The 7,500-nt window shown below is 30.4% G+C and overlaps 1 protein-coding gene across 3 annotated transcripts in view; it reads right to left on the bottom strand.

Annotated features, from left to right (window-relative positions):
* Positions 1–7,500, bottom strand: part of LOC137655847 (octopamine receptor beta-2R-like) — a 605,153-nt gene that overhangs the window by 566,248 nt on the left and 31,405 nt on the right. The window lies entirely within an intron of this gene.

Raw genomic sequence — 7,500 nt, 5'->3', positions numbered from 1 at the left:
AACCTTTGTTAGAGTATATACGCAGAATAATGGATTGTGAAATTGTTGAGGTGATGACACAATGCTGATTGGAGACAGTAAAATTGAAAACCAGAACGTGATTTGAAACTCAAGAAACATGAATGAGGAGCAAGTTAAGGGAAACAACGAGAGAGATAAAGATAATGGGGTTAAATAATAAATAATTAATAAATGAATGTTGATATCCCTCATGAAAAAATGAGAGTATATGTGATGAATGATGCTAAATTGAGGGAATTGATGAACCCTAAAATAGGTAAAGCAAGAAAGTGGCGACTAGTTACAGACTACTTGCTTGTGGAAGCCAATTTACGAATTAATTGGGTTATTAGAAGTGCTAATGTTAAATTCGAACAAAGTAATTAATGAAGCAGCTGAAATAAACTACAGTATGTACAGTGCATAAGTGGAATAAAAGAATTTAGAGGGCGAGAAGTGTAGATAAATAGAGAAGTACTTACTAGGGTGCAGTATGTAATAAGACGATAAGAGCAGTTGGCGTGGTTTGATCTTATTGTAAGACTAAACAACAATAGGTTATTGAAAAGTGTCGCATTCAAGGAGTGCTGATGTGAGAGAGAGGTGTGACGAGCCAGATCAGAAGGCTGGGTGTTCGGGTCACTCCGGAGTCACCAATGCGACGAGCCAAGAGTAGGTTGTGATTCACTTGCTTTCAGCCTGCTTTTGAGTCACAACCTACTCTTGGCTCGTCACAGAGGCATTAAAATTGATGGTATTAATGGTATAAGACACGTAGTGGATGGTATAAATGGTATAAGACTCGTCGTGGATAGGACGGACTAAGATACCAGAAAGAGCAGCAGTTTGTGAAAAGGGATTCAGCGAAGCACGGATGAACAGTATGTGCAGACATAAAGGCTTTAAAGGTTTAAAGGCCACTCATGAATGGCAGGGGCAAGGGACAGTGACATTGCCCTATCGAGTAGGACAATGCCCTAGAGACTGTCCATATATACATATGATCAGTGCCCAAGTGCCCAACCCACCCAAGGTAGACCAAGGAGGGCCAGTCAATGGCTACTGATGACTTAAAAGATAAACATACAGGCTCCCCAAAACCCCTATCCTTAGCTCACTAGGATGGTGAGGTTGCCGCGACCAAAGAAACTAACGAGTTTGAGCCCAGTCAGGCGTTCACCAGTCAGGGACGTTACCTCATCGGCCACCACAATAAAGCTGTGGATTTTATACCCTATATAAAAAGTCTGAAATGTTTAAATGTCGAAAATAACACACATTATATATAGGCTGTATATATTTTTTCTATATTTCCTACTTCTTATCTCTTCACAGCCAAGTGGTCTAAACAGTCTAATGATTATCCTTATTTCTATCGGCCACAGGTTTCAGTCCTTGATCAGGAAGAAATATTTATCATTAAATGAATTTCCCTATGGGTCTGAGATCCCCTGGCTGAAAATATTCGATATTAAAGGGTATTTGTGACTTATTTGAGAAATTAAAATCACGTGTGTTAGTAATAAAATCATCTATGTATATATATATATATATATATATATATATATATATATATATATATATATATATATATATATATATATATATATACTAACAGGCACATTCACGCAGATTCAACCCTTCCCACCCTCAAACCCCTTTCCCCATCGTGGTACCCCTCGCACCAAGGTATGGCTACTCCCTCACACCTACAAGAGGGACTGGGAAACCAATTAGTTATATGTCTGGTATTGCCATTGAGCGTGATGGAAAAGGTACACATGCACACACACACACACACACACACACACACACACATATATATATATATATATATATATATATATATATATATATATATATATATATATATATATATATATTGAAGCCTGACACTTGTTTATTATGTAGAGGAGATTTGCATGTGTGCGCATGTGTGTCATTTTACATGAATGTCCTTATGGCAAGTATGTTTTTCCTAAATTATGCCATTTTTTAACAACATGTGGAAACACCATAAAAAATAATTCAACTAACACTGTTAAATTGATAAATTGATAATTTCATTACTGGATTTTCTTTGAATCCACTGTGTGTGGTCGTGTCACTTTTAAAACCCATTAATATTAAGCCCTAAACGTCTATTTAATATCAGGTTTATTATAAAAAGAGAATGATTTGAAGTCAAAGGAATTATACAAGACTGGTGCATTTGCTCAAATTGAATTTTCTTCTATTGACCTTTTACCCCACAAAGGAGCCATGGTTTTATATCAAAAGCTGTGAAGTTCCACTCGTCAAATATAATTCCTACTGGGTGCAACTTTTCCAAAGAAACTCTTAAAACGATACTAATGGGATATTTTTAACAAGAGATGCTTTTCATGCCAGGAAGCAACAGCCATAAAAAAATCCTAAGTATCTTTTTGTAAAAGCAATCTCATATAATAGGCAATTACAAAAACTTGGGTACATAATTGTGTGTATATGTCAACGGCAATGCAATGAGTTATAATTTTTTAGGGCTTTCATTTGATCCTGACTTGCTCTTAGTAAGTCAATCTAGACCTGAATGGGGCGAGATGCCAACAAGCTCTGCCTTAAAAGAATTATCGAGAACTTGAAGGTTTTGGGATTAGCCTCCAGACAAGGAAAAATTAGCAGCAACACGGTCGCTACGTTCAAAATAACAGTTGGAAATCGAAAGGACAACACCATCTGTATCCAACTCTTCTAAAACAAGTGTGTGTCTATATATATATATATATATATATATATATATATATATATATATATATATATATATATATATATATATATATACTATATATATGTATATAATATATATATATATATACATATATATATATATATATATATATATATATATATATATATATATATATATTACTATATATATGTATATATAAATAATATATATATAATATATATATATATCATATATATAAATATATATATATATACTATATATATGTGTATAATATATATACATATATATATATATATATATATATATATATATATATATATATATATATATATATATATATATATATATAATACTATATATATGTATATATAAATAATATATATATATAATATATATATATATATATATATATATATATATATATATATATATATTATATATAAATATATATATATACTATATATATATATATATATATATATATATATATATATATATATATATATATATATATATATATATATATATATACACACAACACCAAAGAACAAATATAACTGTTTCTAGGCCTCAGATATGTAAATATATCCTTATTCATGTCTGTGGTTTAGAGGCTGCTTATGAATGGCAGTAGCAAGAGCCAGTGACATTGCCCTGGATAGCAGGACAATGCCCTGCACTCGATCATTGCCCAAGACCCTCTCCATCCAAGCTAGAACCAGGGAGGAACAAACAATGGCTACTGATGACTCAGCCGATAGACCTATAGGATCCCCAAACCCTCCATCCGTAGCTCACAGTGATGGTGAGGTTGTAGACCCTTCAAGAAACTATTGATCTTGAGCGGGACTCTTAACTCCAGTCCGACAAATCCCCAAGCAGGGACGTTTACAATTGGGCACAGTTGATTAGTGAAACTGGGAGATTTTATTATGATCATTCCCAACAAACCAACCTAGTATAATTGGCCTTGACTAGTAGAGTTTTGCCGATGCACATACCCTCTCCCCACATTAAAATAACATTTACTCATTTGTGTGTGTGTTTGTGTATGTGTACTGAATCTCTCTCAAGTCTTGAATGATTTTTTATCTTTTGTATTCCTTTCAGTTGCTTAGATTTTTTTTTACTAAACTGCAAATCTGATTAGTAACGAAAAGGTCATGTTAATGGGAACATTTTGTCAAAAAATTGTCTCTGAATATACTTTAAACTATAGAAAGAAAATATCTTCCAACAGATACTATGATCCTACAATTTGCAACATGGAAAACCGTCTTTCGATAAGGCATTAACTATACTGCAAGTGCCATGAATTTTTATTACCTGTTCTTTGTTCTTCATTTGACTTCAAGAGCTTTATTTATTCTTTTTTTTCTGGGCCCTCGTCCTTTACAAGCACCAGGAAAACATCATCATTTTTGCTTTCGGAAATGGACTCTTTTTACAGTGCACGACCAAAGGCGTGTGTATATCTTCAGGTCTAGTTGCATTACAGTACCATCAGCTGATGGCAGCACTTAGGGAAATTACTCAAAAGGTATTACCCAAAGTGAGGAGAAATGAAGAGCGGGAGAACGAAAAGAACCTAATTATCCTTGGGGGGTAAAATTCAAATATTTAGAGGCTAAAACATTTCGGATGAAGTAGAGCCTGCCAGTTCATCTTTTAAAGTGGAACATGAAAACGTATGTCCATCTAAATCAAGCTGTCATGGAAATTAATTGCTCGCGTTCTTCATATTTAATTGTTTTTAATTGTCAAAATTAATTACCATTGTATTTCTTCCGCATTTTTAACTTCGAATCATTGTTAGGTGATTATTGTTTTCTGTCTTTTTACGAGTACATTTTACACACCACTCACACATAGTCATACCCTCACACACACATATACATGTAGTATATACAGTATAAGCATATATAACCAAGTTTATATATATAAAATGTATATATATATATATATGTAGATAAGATACATATATCTTTTAATAAATTATAATTGACGAGCGTTAGATTATTCACGCACACATAAACACACACACACACACACACATATATATATATATATATATATATATATATATATATATATATATATATATATATATATATATATATATATATATGTATGTATTAATGAATCACTTGAGGAATTAGAAAAGGCGATAGAATATTTGAATAGAGAAAGCAGAAATGTAGTACTGAAAATTATTACGAGCAAAAATAAGATTATGTTAAATGAAAATGCACACACAACAAATTTGAGTTACGGACGAACCTCTAGAGATTATTAATGAATATACGTACTTAGGAGAGACAGCAAGTGATTCCCGAGAATGCTAGATCGAACATAAAAGAAAGATAATCATGGGATGAAAAGCAATTAGTAAACAAAACGACCTTATATAAAAAAATGTTACTTTCTCTAAAAAGAAAAGTATTTAATGAGATGGTCCTGCCAGTATTACCTTATACAGTACATCAGAAACTAGGAGCCTTACTAAAGCCTTAGAACATAAGCTAGTTACAACTCAAAAGAACTAGGGAAAGAATAATGATGGGGAATAACACGGAGAGAAAAAGAACAACATGGATACTACAGCAAACCAAAGTAGAGGTTATTCAAACAACATTTAATAAAGAGAAATGGAAATGGACAGGACTTATAATGAGACTGACATATAATAGTTAGACATTAAGAATAACAGAATGGGGTCCCTAGGGATTGTAAGAGCAGGGGAAGGAAGGAAAGACGATGGATTGACGAAATAAGAAATTTTTCTGGGTGTGGACTGGCACAAATAGACCATAAACAGACGCAAGTGGAAGAACATGTCTGAGGCCTTTGTTCTTCAGTGGACTAGTAACAGATGATGATATATATATATATATATATATATATATATATATATATATATATATAATATATATATATATATATATATATATATATATATATATATGTATATATATATATAAAATAATTCAGGTTCTAGATCCCACCCCCCATAATTCGTCTATTCTTCGAAGAATCATGGTCCCATTATCTACCCGAGTCAACATGAGGACAAGTTGAGCGCCATTACCATTCCAGTTGTTGATCTTCCAAAATCTCCACGTCTGATTTCTGCCTAAGAGGATTTTTGCATTTTTATTAATTCATTCACAAAAATACTCTGCGCCCGTGGAGAGATGTCTCTTGAAAAAAAAAGCACTTAGTGAATGCTAAAAATGTTTCCGTGAAATCTTTTCTCGTCTCACGCTTGAGAATTGGAAGGAAGTCGTGCTTAGAATTTATAATGCCTACATTATTATTATCAATTAATTATTATAAATTTATCATTGTTAGCTTATTATTATTAACTTATTAATAATTTACTATCATTATTATTATTACGATTATTATTATCATTATTATCATTATTATCATTATTATTATTATTAATATTATCATTATTATCATTATTATTATGATTATTACTATTATATTATCATTATTATTTTTAATATTATCATCATTATCATTATTATTATTATTATTATTATTATTATCATTATTATTATTATTATTATTATTATTATTATTATTATTATTATTATTATTATCATCATCATTATTATTATTTTGCATTTACAGCTATGAGCATTAGAGTTTAGTCTTACTCACATGGTAATCAGTAAGTTTCACTTAACTTATGTCAAATAATTATTTTTTCTTATTCATAAAAAAAACTTATGTCAAATAATTATTTTTTCTTATTCATAAAAAAAGAGTCATAATATCAAAAAAGCTGTCACCCTTACTGACACGTAATAATCTAGTTTACATAAGAAACATGAATTACAAGGTATTTTTACATGCAAATTAATCATATCAAAATGAAATATAATTTGCATATTAACACACAAGACTTTTTGAAAAAAAGTTACCCAATTTTGGGAAACATTAAGACACTGATAGAAAAATATATCATATATACTATATTATATTAAGGGTCTTAAGTATAATGGTCACGAATTATGAAATTGGGTAACTTTTTTTCAAGAATACTTGAAAAAAAGTTACCCAATTTTGGGAAACATTAAGAAACTGATAGGAAAATATATCATATATACTATATTATATAAAGGGTCTAAGTATAATGTTCACGAATTATGAAATTGGGTAACTTTTTTTCAAGAATACTTGAAAAAAAGTTACCCAATTTTGGGAAACATTAAGAAACTGATAGGAAAATATATCATATATACTATATTATATAAAGGGTCTAAGTATAATGGTCACGAATTATGAAATTGGGTAACTTTTTTTCAAGAAGTCTTGAAAAAAAGTTACCCAATTTTGGGAAACATTAAGAAACTCATAGAAAAATATATCATATATACTATATTATATAAAGGGTCTAAGCATAATGGTCACGAATTATGAAATTGGAATACAAGTATGTTGACATTATGGATTCCAAAATTGAATAACATCTAAAAGTTACCCAATTTTGGCAAACATTAAGAAACTCATAAGAAAAATATATCATATATACTATATTATTTAAAGGGTCTAAGCATAATGGTCACAAATTATGAAATTGGAACACGAGTTTGTTGACATTATGGATTCCAAAATTGAATAATATCTAAAAGTTACCCAATTTTAGCAAACATTAAGAAAGTCATAAGAAAAATATATCATATATACTATATTATATTAAGGGTCTAAGCATAATGGTCACGAGTTATGAAATTGGAACACGAGTTTGTTGACATTAT

The sequence above is a fragment of the Palaemon carinicauda genome, chromosome 16, assembly GCF_036898095.1.
Source record: "Palaemon carinicauda isolate YSFRI2023 chromosome 16, ASM3689809v2, whole genome shotgun sequence".
Taxonomy (NCBI): Eukaryota; Metazoa; Arthropoda; class Malacostraca; order Decapoda; family Palaemonidae; genus Palaemon; species Palaemon carinicauda.
This window is presented reverse-complemented; position numbering and strand designations above follow the sequence as displayed.